The following is a 19,141-nucleotide window of genomic DNA, read 5'->3' as shown; positions in this document are numbered from 1 at the left end:
GAGCAACTGGTAAATTTACTCCCTGGGAGGAGGAGCCTGAGAAGTCAGCCAGGGGTGGGGATGAGAATGGGGTGGGGGGTGGCGGGGGTGGGCAGGGCGGCCAGGGGAGCTGCTCGGAGAGGGGAGGGATTTGGCTAGGTCTCCCAAGCCTTCTTCACTCTCCAAACTTTCACCAAATTCTTGCCCCCCGCCTGCCCAAAACCGAAACACAACAAGCTCAGGAGGAGCTAGGAGCAGATCCGCGGGGAAGGCAGACTCGCGGCGGCACAGAGCCTCAAGAGGCTGATGGAACTTTAGCTTTAAGAAAGCCACCTGGGCGCACCGCGGGGCGGATGCAGCTCGCCTGGGGGCCGGGAAGAGGGTAAGGGAAGGGGGCGCTGCACCCAAGCCTCTCTCTAGCCTGCCGTTGGTCTGGGTGTTTGGTGGCTCCATTGGGCTGAGCCCCAGGAAGAGCGCAAACGTGTGTGTGTGTGTGTGTGTGTCTGGGTGTTTGGAGCGCAAACGTGTGTGTGTGTGTGTGTGTGTGTGTGTGTGTGTGTGTGTGTGTCTGGGTGTTTGGAGCGCAAACGTGTGTGTGTGTGTGTGTGTGTGTGTGTGTGTCTGGGTGTTTGGTGGCTCCATGGGGCTGAGCCCCAGGAAGAGCGCAAACTAGTGTGTGTGTGTGTGTGTGTGTGTGTGTGTGTGTGTGTGTCTGGGTGTTTGGTGGCTCCATGGGGCTGAGCCCCAGGAAGAGCGCAAACTAGTGTGTGTGTGTGTGTGTGTGTGTGTGTGTGTGTGTCTGGGTGTTTGGTGGCTCCATGGGGCTAAGCCCCAGGAAGAGCGCAAACTAGTGTGTGTGTGTCTGGGTGTTTGGTGGCTCCATGGGGCTGAGCCCCAGGAAGAGCGCAAACTAGTGTGTGTGTGTGTGTGTGTGTGTGTGTGTGTCTGGGTGTTTGGTGGCTCCATGGGGCTGAGCCCCAGGAAGAGCGCAAACTAGTGTGTGTGTGTCTGGGTGTTTGGTGGCTCCATGGGGCTGAGCCCCAGGAAGAGCGCAAACTAGTGTGTGTGTGTGTGTGTGTGTGTGTGTGTGTCTGGGTGTGTCTGGGTGTTTGGTGGCTCCATGGGGCTGAGTCCCAGGAAGAGCGCAAACTAGTGTGTGTGTGTGTATGTGTGTGTGTGTGTGTGTGTGTGCGCGCGCAAAGTAGTGTGTGTGTGTGTGTGTGTGTGTGTGTCTGGGTGTTTGGTGGCTCCATGGGGCTGAGCCCCAGGAAGAGCGCAAACTAGTGTGTGTGTGTGTGTGTGTGTGATCACGCATGCATGTGGGTATATGTGGATGAGTGTGGGTACGCGCGTGGGGGTGTCTGTCTCTCCGGAAAGGTCGGGTAGGTGCATGCGTCTGGGTGTCACCGCGGTCACCAAGGAGCTGCAGTGGGCGGAACGGCAGCGGCGGGAGGGTGGAGGGCGGTTCGCGGGGGTCTGCTCCTGGAGGAGGAGAGCTGCCTGCCGAGGAGTTTGGTCCCCAGCGGCAGGCACGTGGCAGTACCGGTAGCGCCAGAACCAGAGCGTCCCTTAGAGGCGCAAGTTGGGTCTGCGCGCTGCGGGCCTGCAGACGCCAGGAACCTCCAGCCGACCTGCCTCCCTATCTGCCCGCCGACTCGCCGGTCGGGTGCGGGTTCCTGCGCGCCCAAAGGTCCTGGGAAGACGTGCCCGGGAGTCTGGGTGCCCCCGGGCCCTTGTCTGCGGCTCCCGGCTCTGGGAAGCGGCTACGGCCGCGGTGTTCTCCGGCTGTTGTTCTCCCGGGAAGAATCCGCGTCCCGCAGACAATGGCCGGAGGGAGCTGACTGCAAGTCTGGGGCCCGGCGGGAGGGCGTGCTTTCCCGGGGGCAGGGCACGGGGCCGGGTCTTGGGCGCCCCGGTATTTTCCAAGGCAGGGGCCGGCGGCGGGGTCATCACCCCCACACCCGCTGAGAGGCCCACACGTGGCGGTTGATGTAATGGCCGCTCCCGACACCTCGCACCGGAGTTAAGGCGAAGGCGCCGGCTTCTAGGAACCAGGGCTCTCCAGGCGGTGCTACAGCTTCAAAAGCGACCTCGCCTTTTCCTGCGGTTCAGAGGCCTTTTCTCAGTGGACTGGCCGCTTCTTAAAGGAGCCGCGTCCCTGTCTCTCTGACAGCTCTCGTAAGACCTAGGTCTGTTTCTTTGCTGAAATAAGCTGGATGCTGCAGCTGCAAGAAGAAGATTGGGGGGCCAAAGAGTGGAGGAGAGAAGGGCCTGAGAAGTTAAGGAAGCCCAAAGTGAGGGAGTGTCAGAAAACTGGAGGGTAGCGGGTGAGGGGGACTGATTCTAGGAAGGGACTAAGGGACGACACTGAGCATGCCCAGGTGTTTCCAAGCGCCGCGAGAAAACGCCCTTAACTCGGCCTGCACTGTGACTGAGGCTCCGTGCCCAGCTCTGAGGATGCAGAAGAATCACACTTCTGCCCTGGGGCCTCTCCAGCTGGTGGGGGAGGCAGATTTGGACACAGCTAACCATGCTATAATGGCTGCGTGTGAGGAACGTGTTGATCAGATGCACACTGCGTGCATTGGGTGTAACCGGGGGTGCAGTGGAAAGACTGACTGCAAATGCAAGAGAAAGGAAGGCTTCTTGGTGGAACAGGTTTTGAAGATGGGTGGGGTTTATACAGATGGAAATGGGGACACGGGTGCTCAAGGAAGAGGGAATTGCCTAAGCAATGGAATGAAGGCAAGAACCCTCTGGGGATGCTGGATAGTCCCACATGGCCCGCAGGTGGCCATAAGTGGCTGTAGGTAGCTGATTCTGTCTGTAGGCAGAACTAAGAGCCCTTCCCCACTCCCACAGCCCCTCCCCTCCATCCGTCACAGTGAATGGGAAATTATGCTTCCTCTTCTTTTTCCTAAACTGTGAGGTTCTTGAAGGCAGGGAAGAAACCTTGTCACCTTTCCATCCCCAGGAAGGACTTCAAGGCTTGGCCCAGATGGACCCTTAAAATTGATAGACCTGACAGTCCTGTTTGGAGGAGAGGAAGACTGAGCAATGAGACAGTAAAGATGGACCAGGTCCTGTGACTGTCCTCCCTTGGGTGGTTCACTGACAGCTTGAACCCAGCTCACCCAACCTCCTCATCCTCTCCCCACTCCAGACCTGCAGCATCCCGAGCGTTTGTGTCTCTGGTCTCTGGGATGGGCACTGGCTTCTTCCTGTTATACCATTAGAAACCAGAGACCCCTCCTCATCCCTCACCCCCAAATCCTTTGCGTCACCAAGTCTTACCAAAGTTACCGTCTGTATTTTCCCTAAATCTGTGCACCTCTCCTCACCCCATCATCACCTTCCTGAGCCAAAACCCTCATTCCTGGCCTGGCCTAGTCCTAATCAATTTCCTTTCTTCCCCTCTTCCCTCCCCCCAGTCCTTTCTCCTTACTAATCTAGGTTGGCGTTTTCAAAATGCACATACCACCAACTGCTCCTCCTCTCAGTTACAACTCTGGTTTAAAGCCTTCAGTGTCTGTCATTGCCCTCAGGATAAAGATCAAAACAAGGCCCCAAAGCCCCTGACCCTGCTTTTGCATCCACCTTCGTCTTTGGCCACTTTCTCCTTCACTCTCTGAGCCCCAGGCTGCTGGTCTTTTTCTGTATTATTTCATTTGCTTGAATCTCTCTTCCTCTTCTGTTGCTCACTGTTGCCTAATCATCCCCCTCTGACTCTTAAACAGCACTTCCTCAGGAAAGTCCTCTGTAACTCTCAGACAAGGCCAGGTCCCACTGGTGTAGACTCTGATTAAAGAGGATCTTTCACTTTCCCACCCTTTATCATAGGCTCTAATTATATGCATTTGAGTCACCTGTTTCACTAGTTTCTGTTTCCACCCAGCCTGCAAGCTGCAGGAGGCCAGAGACTGAAGAGTTCATGGCGCCCAGCACAGGTCTGGCCCAGAGCAAGCCCAAAATAAATATTTGTGGAAGAAATGAACTGTGTTCAGCCCTAACTGCCTGCTGAACGACTTAGGCCTTATCCTGTTGGCTGTGGAAGACTATTGGAGGGAATCGGGGTTTTAGGACTTTGGGAAGATGAATGGATTGGAGGGGAGTAGAAAGTGGAGGACCTGTAGAGTCGAAACTTAAACAGAAACTTCAGAAGGTACAAAGGAAGTATAATTAGCCCCATCTTCCAAACTGAGAAAACCAAGGGTCAGAGAGGTTAAGTAATTTGCTTGAAGTCACATATCTAGTGAGTTCACAGTCAGTTCCTGCTTCCAGGTCCCAGAGTCCAAGCTCTTCATCACAAGCTAACCTGATTCTGACCCCTATGGCACAGACAGCTTGTCAACAGTGGTCCATATGTGGGTGAGAGGCAGGCCTGGTGCCTGGGTGATGTGGATGCCCAACCCCTATCCGAGGGCCTGACCTATCACAGGCTTTCAGGTGGTACTTTTTTAATGGATGGATGGGACCTGTTCACAGAAACAGCAGAGGCAAGAGAAGTAGCAAAGCTTTGCACCCAACTCATTGTCCTGGAAGCAGCTGCCAAGCAGTCTTTTTCCCACCGAGAAAGAGAAGCACCTTGAACACAAGGGCCATATTTGCATTGCTCAGGGCTATCACCCTGTAGCCGAAGCTCCAGGACGGAGCATCCTCAGTTTACTCCTCTGACCAGAAGGCATGATGTCCAAGCTTCATTACTGCCATCATTGGCATTATTGTCTGTTAGCCAGAGAATGGCAGCTTTGAAGACAATAAGTCTTCAAAGTTTATAGCTTGGAGAGAGGGATGTGGTGAGTGAGAACAAGGGTATGATCACATTTCCTCTTCTCCTGACTGCCCCCAAAAGACCAAAGCCATGAGCAAGGACTTCTCTAGAGAGGCAGGAAACCTGGCCTGGGTGACGAAGTGAAGGGAAACGGTCACAAGTCACACACTTGCCTGGCCCTGAGGAGGTTATGCAGGACACCTGCTGGCCAGGGGAAAGGCCAAAGGTAACCTAAGGTGGGATCTGATTTAGGTCATATCTGAATGGTCTAGTGGTTTTCCCCACTTTCTACAATATAAGTCTGAATTTGGCAATAAAGAGTTCATGATCTGAGCCAGTCAGCTCCCAGTCTTACTTTTGCTGACTGTATAGAGTTTCTCATCTTTGGCTGCAAAGAATATAGTCAATCTGATTTTGGTGTTGGCCATCTGGTGATGGTCATGTGTAGAGTCTTCTCTTGTGTTTTGGAAGAGGGTGTTTGCTATGACCAGTGCCTTCTCTTGGCAAAACTCTATTAGCCTTTGCCCTGCTTCATTCTGTACTCCGAGGCCAAATTTGCCTGTTACTCCAGGTGTTTCTTGACTTCCTACTTTTGCATTCCAGTCCCCTATAATGAAAAGGACATCTTTTTTGGGTGTTAGTTCTAAAAGGTCTTGTAGGTCTTCATAGAACCATTCAACTTCAGCTTCTTCAGCATTCCTTGTCAGGGCATAGACTTGGATTACCATGATATTGAGTGGGTTTTCTTGGAAATGAACAGAGATCATTCTGTCGTTTTTGAGATTGCATCCAAGTACTGCATTTCAGACTCTTTTGTTGACTGTCATGACTACTCCATTTCTTCTAAGGAATTCCCGCCCACAGTAGTAGATATAATGGTCATCTGAGTTAAATTCACCTATTCCAGTCCATTTTAGGTCACTGATTCCTAGAATGTCCATGTTCACTCTTGCCATCTCCTATTTGACCACTTCCAATTTGCCTTGATTCATGGACCTAACATTCCAGGTTCCTATGCAATATTGCTCTTTACAGCATCAAACCTTGCTTCTATCACCAGTCACATGCACAACTGGGCGTTGTTTTTGCTTTGGCTCCATCCCTTCATTCTTTCTGGAGTTATTTCTCCACTGATCTCCAGGAGCATATTGGGCACCTACCAACCTGGGAGTTCATCTTTCAGTGTCTTGTCTTGTTGCCTTTTCATACTGTTCATAGGGTTCTCAAGGCAAGAATACTGAAGTGGTTTGCCATTCCCTTCTCCAGTGGACCACATTCTGGTTTGTGACATTGTACAGGAGTCAGGGATTAAGACCACCCCCAAGAAAAAGAAATGCAAAAAAGCAAAATGGCTGCCTGAGGAGGCCTTAGAAACAGCTGTGTAAAGAAGACAAGTGAAAAGCAAAGGAGAAAAGGAAAGATATACCCATTTGACTGCAGAGTTCCAAAGAATAGCAAGGAGAGATAAGTAAGCCTTCCTCAGCGATCAATGCAAATAGAGGAAAACAATAGAATGGGAAAGATTAGAGATCTCTTCAAGAAAATTACAGATACCAAAGGAACATTTCATGCAAAGATGGGCTCAATAAACGACAGAGATGCACCTAACAGAAGCAGAAGATATTAAGAAGAGGTGCCAAGAATACACAAAAGAACTGTACAAAAAAGATTGTCACAACCCAGACAATCACAATGATGTGAGCAGTCTAGACAGGCAGACCTAGAGCCAGACATCCTGGAATGTGAAGTCAAGTGGGCCTTAGGAAGCATCACTAGGAACAAAGCTAGTGGATGTGATGGAATTCCAGTTGAGCTATTTCGAATCCTAGAAGATGATGCGGTGAAAGTGCTGCACTCAATATGTAGGCAAACTGGGAAAACTCAGCAGTGGCCACAGGACTGGAAAAGGTCAGTTTTCATTCCAATCCCAAAGAAAGGCAATCCCAAAGCATGTTCAAACTACTGCACAATTGCACTCATCTCACACACGAGTCAAGAAATGCTCAAAATTCTCCAAGCCAGGCTTCAGCAATATGTGAACTATGAATGTCCAGACGTTCAAGCTGGATTTAGAAAAGGCAGAGGAACCAGAGATCAAATTGCCAATATATGCTGGATCATTGAAAAAGCAAGAGAGCTCCAGAAAAACATCTATTTCTGCTTTTTTGACTTGTCCAAAGCCTTTGACTGTTTGGATCACAATAAACTCTGGAAAATTCTGAAAGAGATGGAAATACCAGACCACCTGACCTGCCTCTTGAGAAACCTGTATGCAGGTCAGGAAGCAACAGTTAGAACTGGACATGGAACAGCAGACTGGTTCCAAATAGGAAAAGGAGTATGTCAAGGCTGTATATTGTCACCCTGCTTATTTAACTTATATGCAGAGTACATCATGAAAAAACTTGGCTGGATGAAGCACAAGCTGGAATCAAGATTTCCGGGAGAAATATCAATAACATCAGATATGCAGATGACACTACCCTTATGGCATAAAGTAAGGAGGAACTGAAGAGCCTCTTGATGAAGGTGAAAGAGGAGAGTGAAAAAGTTGGCTTAAAACTCAACATTCAGAAAACTAAGATCATGGCATCTGGTCCCAACACTTCATGGCAAATAGATGAGGAACAGCGACAACCATGACAGACTTTTATTTTGGGGGCTCCAATATCACTGCAGATGGTAACTGCAACCATTAAATTAAAAGACACTTGTTTGCTTCTTGGAAGAAAAGTTATGACCAAACTAGACAACATATTAAAAAGCAGAGACATTACTTTGCCAACAAAGGTCCATCTAGTCAAGGCTATGATTTTTCCAGTGGTCGTGTATGGATGTGAGAGTTGGACTGTAAAGAAAGCTGAGTGCTGAAGAATTGATGCTTTTGAACTGTGGTGCTGGAGAAGACTCTTGAGAGTCCCTTGGACTGCAAGGATCCAACTATTCTATCCTAAAGGAAATCAGTCCTGAATATTCATTGGAAGGACTGATGCTGAAGCTGAAACTCCAATACTTTGGACACCTGATGTGAAGAACTGACTCATTTGAAAAGACTCTTATGCTGGGAAGGATTAGGGGCAGGCTGAGCAGGGCACAGAGGGGTCAGTAAAACACAGTTCCTCAGGGAACTGCCCACCCCACAGTGGACAGACATAAGCAGACATGTCTCGAGTGAGTTTATAAGACTGGTAGCACAAAGCAGAGAAGAGGAGGCACTTTGCTCCTCCTGGAGGGGAGGGGGCCGAGTCAGGAAGAGCAGCAGAGGAGACGTGACGCTGAAGCTGGGTCCCAGAGGGTTTGTGGGATTTCACCGGGGGAGCAGGAGGGAAGGTGTTCAGCAGGGGCCCGCCTGAGCAAGGGCGTGGAGGCGTGCATGCACATGCTGTGTTTGCTGTGCCCAGAGCTTCTGGTCCAAGTGAGTGACGTAACTCCAGATGCCGGGAGCCCAGGCTGAGCAGCATCAGGATGGGGAAGGCCCATCCTGGCCGCCGGGCTGGGGCGAGGTGGGGGAGCAGGTGCTGATCCAAGCTGACTCCCCTTCAGGGGAAGGTTGAGGCCATTCACACAGACGATGAAGGGATTGGACCCTGTCCCAGTTCTGTGTTCTTTATTTTATTTTTTTGACTAGAATTGGGCATCTGGAGAGTCAAAAATAAACCTTTGCATTGGGACAGGAAGCCTGGAGACCAAGGGTTTCAGGGGAAGGGTTGGGAGGAGAGTGAGGTAGGCACTGGACTGAGGGTCATTCAGAAAGGAGCAGGACGGGAGGGAAGAGCAGCAGGGGGTCTGGGACCTGCACTGCCCGTCCTGGAGAGCCACACACGCCCTGCCCTGCCTTCCCCTGGCCACGTCCTATCCTCATTCTCTGCTCTCTCCACTGCCTGCTCTGGAGCCACACACATCCTGCCTGCCTTCCCCAGGCAAGTCCTCGCCTCATTCTCTGCTCTCTCCACAGCTCTGGAGGCCTGTACTCTGAAAGGTGCTAGAAACAAAGCCTGTGAGTGTGATCTGGGACTCCAGAGCCCCTCACCCACTACCACCATGGAAGGAAAAGGTGCCAAAGGGATGCTGGTGAGTACAGGGACCAGACAGCAGTGAAGGGGTGGGGATCATGAGCACCATCTGTCCCTTCTGGGGCCTGCTGTCAGCTGCTAGCCCCGACAGGAGGGCCTAGGAGGCTCTGTGGGGCCCCGAGTCTGGCACTGCCAGGACTCCTGAGTGCTAGGGCTATCGCAGGCCCAGGCAGGCAGCCCCTCACCCAGCAGGTTAGATACTGACGTGGTTCGGAGCCCACAGCAGGCAGATTCTGCTGCAGAGCCCAAAAGGCATGCTGGGAGGCAGGAAGCACAGTCCCCACCCTCGTCACAAGATACCCTGGAGATCAGGCTGCAGTCAGTCCTGCTGGGAGGGCTGTCCCGTGACTGACACCCCGCACCCTCATCCTGTACTCTGCCTGCTGTGGGGGGCATTCAGTAGGGGCTGCTCAAGGAGTCCTCAGAGACTGATTTTTCTCTTCTTCCACTCGAAAAATAGCATACATTTCATGTTGAATCCTCCTGTGGGGCCTTTCAGGACACATCCCTCTCCCCTTTCCCCAAGTCATGGCTCTTCACTGCCCACTGCCTCAGAGCACAGGAGAGGTGGTGTGAAGCAGAGGGCAAGAGCAGGGCCAGCTCATGGATGGATGGCTCATGGATGGACGGAGCAGGCCGCTCTGGAATCAGAAGCCAGGAAAATACCCAAGGGCGGTCGTTGTATTCCTTCTCTGGGGATATTGCCTCAAGAGGCAGTGAGACTGGGCAGCCTCCCAGGAGGAAGCTGGTGGCTGAGCGTGGCCCACCCTCGGCTCCTCCCTTCCCCACGTGGATTCTCCTGTCGCCGTTCTCCTTCGGTGAGAGACTGATGACCTCGAGTCTCTTGCTGAGCCCTCCCCAAACAAGCCCTGTCTCTCACCAGGGATTTCTGGGACTCTTAAGTCCTCAGTCCAGAGAAATGCTCTTAGGGAGTCAGCCACACAGTTGTGTCCCAGGCTCAGGACCCTCTCTCCTGCCTGGTCCTGAACTTCCAGTATCCAGTCCCTCAGGCCCACGCTGGTCTGGCCCACTCCTGATTGGACCAAGTCTGAATGAATAAGGCTTCTTCTCAAAGTATTCCTGAGCCAGCCTGAGCTCTTGAGTGCTCAGGTGTGGGCAGAGACGGAGGTCTCCAGACCTGCATACTTGCTAGGGGGGAGTAAATGCCATGATAGGATCAAGTCTGGCTTCCTTCTTGCCAGAAGTGTTGGAATTGCCATGGGCCTGTAACAGGAAGTGGAGTGCGGCTCTGCCCCTCTCTCATGGAGATTCTGAATCCTGTGAAACTTAAGAAACCCTCTGAGGACTCGCTGGCTGCTCTGCTTTCTCTGGAGTGACCCTGAAAGGATGGGGGCGGGCAGGCAGGGATGATGTGGGACCCACCTGGGCAGCACAGAGCCTGGATCCCAAGGTCCCAGAACCCCTGCTGCGACTGAGCTTCCCAGACCCCAGGCTCTGCTGGCTAGCCTGTCTGTGGAAGGGAATGACGCCTTGGGACACCTGTTCCCAGCACCAGGGTGTGCCTAAAGATAGCCAGAGCGTAATTTCCTTCATGCCCTTTGACCTTTGACATCTGCCCACTGCTGCTGCCTCTGAGGCTCCATAGCAGGTCCCCTGGGCACCCCCAGTGTTTGCTCAAGATTCTATTCCTGTGTCTTTCTCAGTTCTGCTTATGACCCTGGGCTCCACTATTCTCAGGACTCAGTTGGAACCAGTGCTGCCTCCATGTAGCGCTTGTCTCTGAGGAGCGCCGTCCCTCTTAGCTAACCTGGGCAGCTGTACCTGGACTTCATTAGCTGCCCGTGGTCCCCTAAGGGCAGATCATGAAGGATGCCCCTTCTCTGGAGACCATGGTGGGGCAGAGCAGAGGGAGCTGAGGGCCATGCGTGTAAACCAGGGGCACTGGGGCCCTCCCAGGTCTGTGATTCCTGCTGCCATTTGTGTCCTGGGCTGCAGGAGTGGGCAGCTGGCCCTGGCCACGAGGTCCTCCCTTCCATCCCCCTTTGCCCAGGCTTGGGCGTGAAGACCTGGGCCCCCTGGGTCTCCTCGGTGTCTACCATGTATCAACCTTGGAGCCTCTGCAGGGCTGTCCATGCAGCAGGTGCCCCGTGGAGGGCAACTTCCCAGCACGTGCCCAGGCCCACATGCCCACTGCACGTGTTCCTCCCCCCACTCCCAGCCCAGGTGGTCTCTGCCAGGCCAGCTCAGCTGCCTCCCTCATGCCTCAGCAGCTCCTAGGACAGGGCCATGCAGGAAGCCAGCTGGCCAGGGTGTTTCCAAGCCTGGGAGTAGCTGGGATGGTTGGCAGCACCAGGGATGGGGGTGGGGGTGGTTCCTTTCATGGAGACCTAGTGCCTCTATTTATACACATGTAGGGTCGGGTTGCCTGGGGCTCAGAGGACAGGGAGCTGGTAGAGAGGAGCTCAGGACAGGAGAGCCCCACTGCTGCTGCTAAGTTGCTTCAGTCATGCCGGACTCTGTGTGACCCCATAGACGGTAGCCCACCAGGGTCCTCTGTCCCTGGGATTCTCTAGGTAAGAATACTGGAGTGGTTTACCGTTTCCTTCTCCAATGCATGCATGCATGCTAAGTCGCTTCAGTCGTGTCAGATTCTGTGCGACCCCATGGACAGCAGCCCACCAGGCTCCTCTGACCACGGGATTCTCTAGGTAAGAATACTGGCGTGAGTTGCCATTTCCTTCACCAAGAGCCCCACTGGGTCAGCTTTGATTCCCACAGTCTCATATGACGTCCAACTGAGTCCCCTCCCCTGTGCCTGCTCCCCACTCGTATAGTATCTTGGGCAGATAGGCCTTGGTGAGTCTTACGGGTCTCTCCCCACATCTCTGCTGCATTGGGTGCCTCTGCTACTGGGGAGTCTCATGATGAATAAGAGCAGAGTCACCCAGGCGAGGGCTCTAGGTGCTGGGGCATCTAAATCGTCCTAGAAGGCTTTGAAAGCACCACAGGCCGCCTGGGCCTGTCCCACCCTGACCTGTTCTGTTATTTGACTAAGGCATTTAGCTGCTTCTTGTCTGCAGCAGCCATCAGCGCCTGGTGCACAGTGGATGCTCACCCAGCCCGGGTGTGGGCTTGACACATCCTGGGACCTCAGCAAGCACAGGGTTTGGCGTACACCGGGGCCTCCCCTGGTAGAAGGCTCGTCACTTACCAGGCGTTCTGCAGCACAAGTCCTGGCACGTGACCAGTGCTTACCCAGTGTGGCACGGCACACACTGGGCACCCACCTGGCACAGTGCCAGGCGCAAGGTGCAGCTCACCCCGCTCAGGGCTGGCCGAATCCTGGGTCTTCACCTGGCCCAGAGTTTGGCACACATGGGAACACCGCATCCTGGGTCCTCACCTGGCCCAGGATTTGGCACACACGGGCATTCGTCTAACGCAGGACCCAGCAAACCACCAGGGCTCCCTGGCATGGGGCTGGCACACACTGGGTGCCTTCCTAGCGTGGTCTGTCACACAGTAGGTCTTCTATCTTAGGCACCAACACACAGTGGGCACTCTCCTTATATGACAAGGGCTAGCACAGAGGAGGTGCTCTCCTAGTCAGGCCAGCCTGCACAATGACTGGATGATCCTAGATTCACAACTACAGCCTCCCCAGTGAAATGGACAATATCTAGATCCAGAGGAAAAGGCCCAACCTCTTCAGGCTTCCTCTATGGACCCAGGGCCTGCCCTCCTTTCCACTTGGCCTCCCTCCCCACCCTGGCCTCCCTGGAGCCCACCAACTCAGCTCTGTGGCCTCCCCTCCCCTCACACAGCTTTCCAGCAGCCCCACCACCCCAGCACGTTGCAGTCCTGCCTCAGCAGGACCTTCCCTCGGAGTCACAGGTCACAAACAAAGCCCCTCGACTCCTTGGCCCTCTGGAGGAATGCCCACTCTTATTAGGAAAAGTCAGTAGGCCGCCTCTGCCTCAAATCTTCTCCTAGGCTGCCCTTCATACTGTGACCTGCAAGGGCGCTGACCAACACATGCCTCTTCTGCCAAACTCCTGCCTCTGCCTTGGTTCGCTCAACAGGCATCAGGGTCAGAAACTTTCCAGGCTCTCAGTCCATGGGGGAACCAAAGATAAAGGGATGAATGAGCTCCACCCCCTCCTCCCTGGAGTGGCTCCTGGACCCTTGCGGCTGAGCTTTCCAATCTTTTTCCCTTTGGGACGTGCAGAAAAAAATAATTTGGGCCCATGGGGCAAATAGACAAGGTCACTCAAAGCTGAAGGCAGCAGGGCTGGAGATTCTGGGCTGCCCAAGCCTGACCGGATTGGCACGCTATGTAGGGCACATCATGTTGGGAGGCTCTGCCTTCCAGAATAGCCACTGGGTCTTACTGCTACAGCTGAGAGGTGATTTACTTTAAGCACCAGCATTCAAAGTAAGGAACCCATTCCTTTCTCAAAAGACTCTAAAAACTTTGTTTAGTTACATATGTTAAACTGGTAGTGCTTTGTATTATTTTTTTATTGCAAGAGTTCAGCATGCAATACAAGGGTTTAAAGAGCTTGGAAGGCTAATCTTCTGAACTCTAACTTTCTTTTGCCGGCACCATATTTAATGTTTGGTTTTGGTTTGGGACCATGTGCTTTTGAGACCAAACAACTAACTGAAAAGCTTTTGGAACCACACATAGTTACAAGTTGGCTTTCACATAACATCTCTGGACTTACTCTGCATTATTTTTTAATTTCCCCAACCAGATGGTAAAGGCCTTGAGAACCGGACACTCTCATCTAAATCACTGCATCCCCAGCAGCGGCTCTCACTGTGCTTACTGAGCGCCCGTCCCTGTTCTTAGTGATTTCTGCTACATCTTCATAATAACAAGAGTGATGTTGTAACCACTCCCACTTAACGGATGAACAGTTGAGACGTAAAGCGTTTGGTGACCTCACCAGGCCAAGCTGGTATGTAGCACAGCCAGGGTCTGAGTGAGGTCTCTGTGGATCTAGAGCTGGCGTGAAGACTCTGAGAGCGGGATGCTGGGATCCAAGTCCCATTGGGCATCAGGTGTCTGCTGGGAGATGAGGGCACAGTCCTGAGCTTAGGGCCTGCCTGGCAGGCCTCAGACCAGCTCTCAGAAGACTGAGGTCATGCTATAAAGACGTGGTGAGGGCAGGGAAGGCTGGAGGACAAAGGGCGGGCAAAAGGCAGGCATGGGCTCAGAAATCTGCCCTGGGAGCTCTTCTCCCTTTAGAGGAGTCAATCTTTGTCTTGATTTGCTTTGTTCACTTGTAAAATGGGAATATTTTATAAAACTGGCACACACTATCTAATGGGGTTGCTGTGGGGCTCAAATGAGATTGTGCAGCTTTCCAAAGGGTCGCTGGAGCCTGTGGGCCCAGAATGCCTGCACAGCATCATCGGCCTAATTCACATTAGGCACCAGGCACAGTGGGGCATGCATATCCTGACAGAGCATTGCGGCCTAGCTCCTTAACATCGGGGAATCAGACTCTGATCTGAAAATGGGGTGATGTCATATAATATGCCTAGCACATAGTTCCCTGGTGTCTTAGGGGTAAAGAACCCACCTGCCAATGCAGGAGACTTGGGTTTGATTTCTGGGTTGGGAGGATCCCCTGGAGAAGGAAATGGCAACCCATCCTAGTATTCTTGCCTAGAGAATCCCATGGACAGACGAGCCTGGAGAGCTGCAGTCCATGGGGTTGCAAAAGAGTTCGACACGACTGAGCAACTAAACCACAATAAGCACATAGTAGGTGCCCAGAAATGGGGGTGCTTGCTCACCTCATCTTACTGAAGCCCGCTTGGGCAGCCCTCTCAAAGGTCACTTCCCTAGGCTCTCCAGGAGGGGGCAGCAGGGAGCCATCCTGAAGGGAAGGAGTCCTGCCTGAGACTGCCTGCTCCTTAGGGAGGTCTGGCTCCAGCCCCGGACAAGGACAGGAGTGGGCCATCCTGTGGACCTCCTGACCCATGGCTAGTTTTCTTGGAGGGAAATTCCCCTCTAATTGCACTGGATGAAATCTCCTGAGCTTTGCCAAGCAGTAGCCCCACCCTGGAAGACAGCCCCTGGGGTGGTAATTTCTGGAGCATCTCCAGGTTTTGTGCTTTTGGAACCTTCCAGAAGGCTCTCCCTAGACTAGATCAAGTTGCCCAGTCCACACCATGCCCCAAATGTAGCAGAATACCTAAGTAGGTGGAGTCTCTTACTCCCCTCTCTGTCCCTGCTCTGAGTACAGTTCCATTACCTACTTGGTGCTCAGGAAATGACCCGTCCAATGACTGAATGAATCTGCCCAGAGGTAATTTTGCCCAAACCTCACTGGGAGGCAACGGCTCTATGGTCTCCACCATGAGTCTTGAGGACGGTGACCACATCATAACCGTCTTTGACTGTCTATAGCACCGCACAGGGCCTTCCCATGTGGCTCAGTGGTAAAGAGTCCGCCGGCCAGTGCAGGAGGTGCAGGGAACACCGGTTCAATCCCTGGGTCAGGGAGATCCCCTGGAGTAGGAAACGGCAACCCATGCCAGTATTCTTGCCTGGAAAATTCCATGGACAGAGGCACCTGGCAGGCTACAGTCCATGGGGTTGCCAAGAGTCAGACACGACTGAGCACGTATGCAGCAGCAGCAGCCCAGGGATGCTGGGCCCCGAGGCTCTGAGTGCTGGCCCTCGGCTTAGAGGACGTGCACCTGCTAGGACTTCGCGTGTCACTGGGACCTCAGCCACTCAGCCCTGCCTCTCCATCACAGCGTGGAGAAGGCTCAAGCCCTCTGACCGGCAGGGGAAGCCCTGTGCCTTTTGATGTCCTGGCCTCCTCTGTCCCAATACTCTGTCCTACCTGCTCCCAACCCCAGCTCCAGCCTGCCACCTCCGGGCTGCAGCTCATCTGTCCATGTCTCCCAATCCTTCTATACTTCCTTTCTCCCTCCTCTGGGAAGTCTTGTTTTGGGGGTTTTGTTTGTTTGTTTGTTTTGTTTTTCTATGATTTATTTTTTAACCATGTCATGCTTGGCATGTGGGATCTTAGTTCCCTGAGGAGGGATTGAAACTGTGCCCCCTGCAGTGGAGGCACTGGAAGCTCGGAGTCTTAGACACTGGACCTTGAGGGAAGTCCATGGGAAGCCTCCTCGATCAGCTGTTCTTGCCCTCACCACACCCCTGCATACAACTGCACTGAGGCCCCTGCCCCAAATAGCACCAACAACCCATCTCCCTTCTAGACTGTGACCTCCACGTGGCAGGGCCTCAGGGCCATTCATACCCCATAGGCACACAGGGCCCGGCAGAGTGGACGCAATAAATGTTTATGGAATGAATGAACGAGGCCTGCCCCCCAGCCCACAAAGCCCTCTTCCCATGAGCTCCCCAACAGGACATGGGGGATTCCCTCCAGGAAGTCCTGTTGTGCCCTCACACCCACCCAGCTGGGACAAGATGTTCCAAACACCCCCAGCAGCAGCCTCGCTTCAGGCCAGCCCCCCGGGACTCCATTCTCTGTCAGCGCAGTGCTCAGGGGTGCCAGGTTGCCCTTCCCAAACGCAGCTTGATGACGACAGCCCTGGGCTCAGGGAACTGCCACAGCCCTTCTTTGGTTCTGCAGGGTTAGCTCTACGCGTCATTCGTGCAAGCCCTCCGAGAAGTCACCTACTCCCTGGAGACTGCCACGTGGCTGGTGAGCTCCCCTCACACCTGTTGCCCTCGTCACAACGGCTTTCCCTCCGGCTCATCTGGGACTAAGGGCCTCTGCTGGCGCTCTTCTGCTCACCAGGAAGCCACCCCTCTTTGCCCCGACCCTCCTCGTCTGACCTGCCTGACTGCTGGAGCCTCAGTGCTGCGGTGTAAGGACGCGCACACACTCAATTAAGCCTGTGCGTCAGCCTCTGCTGAAGTGGACCGTGAGCTCATGTTTCTTCCCACAACCTTGCCCTGCTCCGTTCCCAGCACCCTCCCTGGAATGCAGACCACTGCCCTTCCTCGAACAGGGAGGGCTGAAGATAGGCTCCCGGGGTAACCCCTAGAAGCCCGGGTACAGTTAGGAGGCCTCCCCTCCTAACTCCTTGCTGGGGCTTGTCCTCGGGAGGGTCTGGATGGGCGCCTGAGAGATGCTGCCAGGCAGGGCAGGAAGCGGCAAGCTCTCGGTGATTTGGGGTCACCCAGCATGCTCACGCAGCCGGGCGTGTTCCAAGGGTTATTGCAGTAAAGGTCTTGGTGATTTGGGGTCACCCAGCATGCTGACGCAGCCGGGCGTGCTCCAAGGGTTACTGCAGTAGGGGTCTCGGTGGTTTGGGGTCACCCAGCACACTCACGCGGCCGGGCGTGCTCCAAGGGTTACTGCAGTAGGGGTCTCGGTGGTTTGGGGTCACCCAGCACGCTCACGCGGCCGGGCGTGCTCCAAGGGTTACTGCAGTAGGGGTCTCGGTGGTTTGGGGTCACCCAGCACGCTCACGCGGCCGGGCGTGCTCCAAGGGTTACTGCAGTAGGGGTCTCGGTGATTTGGGGTCACCCAGCACGCTCACGCAGCCGGGCGTGCTCCAAGGGTTATTGCAGTAGAGGTCTTGGTGATATGGGGTCACCCAGAGTGCTCACGCAGCCGGGCATGTTCCAAGGGTTATTGCAGTAAAGGTCTTGGTGATTTGGGGTCACCCAGCATGCTCACACAGCCGGGCGTGTTCCAAGGGTTATTACAGTAGGGGTCTCAGTGATTTGGGGTCACCCAGTGCGCTCACGCAGCTGGGCGTGTTCCAAGGGTTACTACAGTAGGTCCAGAGTGTCATTGATGAGAAGTAGTAGTAGAAGGCGATGCAGATGACCACGTTATAGTAGATTCCGATGTATGTGGACACCACCATCATGCCATATCCCACACCTAGGGGAGGGGAAGAGCAGGAGCAGCCCCACACCTAGCTGAAGGATGTGAAGCTAATTTTGAAGGGGCTAAGGGTGCCGGGGTCCAGCCTCGGCAGGATCCAGGGGGTACCCTCAGGATGAACGGCGTCGGCGAGAGAGAGAGACGTGAGACTAGCCTTGATAGGGCCAAGTCTGCGAGGGAGAGAGAGAGAGAGAGAGAGAGAGAGAGAGAGGGAGAGAGAGAGAGAATGACCAGACAGGGGTGCAGAGAGTCTGGCAGAGTCTGGCAATGCTTTGTTTTTTACCATAGCTTTTATACCCTAAGTTAGTACATTTCTAAGGGGAAGATAGTTTAACATTACGTCAGCATGTCCTTCACGAAACCAGGGTGTTTTCTGCATACTTCTTTGTTTATGAGGGTCTTGTACATTATCTTTTGACCTTGGGGCCTATCAACAATTTTGCAGGTCAGGTGATTGTAAACCTATTTTCTGTTTCTATGGTGACCTTAACTGAAAGGTAGCAGTCTCATAGGGCAATAGTACAGAGTAGAAGCATATTCTTGTTAATACAAAAATTAATCCTTCTGAAAAAGTTGTCAGTTGCATTTATCTAAGAAGTTTACCTCATACAGACTCTGCGGCTTCAGTGAGGCAGCTTTTGCCTAGTACTCTTGGCTGACAATTAACAACCATCTCATTGTTACCACACTAGGGCTAAGTTCTTATTTCCCTAGATCTTTAACTATATTAACAATGGTTTTTATAACACAACCTTAGCACATTAAAGGGAAAAATACAACAAGCAAAACACAGCAAGCAAAACATAGCAAGCAAATCACAACCCAATAACCACCTATAGAATAATTTTCTTATGTTTTCTAATAGGACTCCTTTACCCCTTAAAAGGGCTCTATATCTATTAGGGCTTTTATATAATCAGGTTCTTTATGCTATTTTATGATTAGGATATTATAAGCAATCATGCATATTAGTACCAAGGGCATAAAGGCATTTGGCTAACAAACTACCAGCAAAGGAGTTTAAATTAAAACACTCCTTTCACCCTAAATAATTTCATAAAATACCACCACCTGGGAAACTTATTGATTAAAATTCTAAATTGATTCTTATTTGGGAAGAGATCGGGGAAGGCCTTCCTGCCTGTGTCAGAGAAATTAGGGAGTAGTCCATTGAGGCAGGCATCAGAAAGACAGATATCATCTTTAAGGTGAGAGCCGGGGCAGCTTTCCGAAATCCCTGAAAACCTGATCTGCCTTGCATATCAGGCTTTCTCCTCATGACCTTGTCATGGGTGGGATCTCGTGAGCTGACCTTTTCGAAATCCCTGATAACCTGATTCGCCTTGCCCGTAAGGTTTTTCTCCCCTAAGGCCTTTCCAAGGGCGGGGTCTCGTGTGTTGGCTCCCTGCATAAGGGGCAGGATTTCGTGGAGGGCCACAGAAGGGGGCAGACCAAAACCT

At 53.0% G+C, this 19,141-nt stretch overlaps 1 long non-coding RNA gene across 1 annotated transcript; it reads left to right on the top strand.

Moving 5' to 3' along the window:
• Positions 1-232: 232 nt before the first annotated feature.
• Positions 233-18,517, top strand: LOC136152851 (uncharacterized). The gene is made up of 3 exons (XR_010660276.1): positions 233-361; positions 8,706-8,821; positions 16,413-18,517. It is a non-coding gene; the product is annotated as an uncharacterized lncRNA (long non-coding RNA).
• The last annotated feature ends 624 nt before the right edge of the window (positions 18,518-19,141 follow it).

This window comes from Muntiacus reevesi, chromosome 22 (genome assembly GCF_963930625.1).
Source record: "Muntiacus reevesi chromosome 22, mMunRee1.1, whole genome shotgun sequence".
In the NCBI taxonomy this organism is placed as follows: Eukaryota; Metazoa; Chordata; class Mammalia; order Artiodactyla; family Cervidae; genus Muntiacus; species Muntiacus reevesi.
Note: the sequence above shows the minus strand (reverse complement) of the source record. Positions and strands in the feature narration are given on the sequence as shown.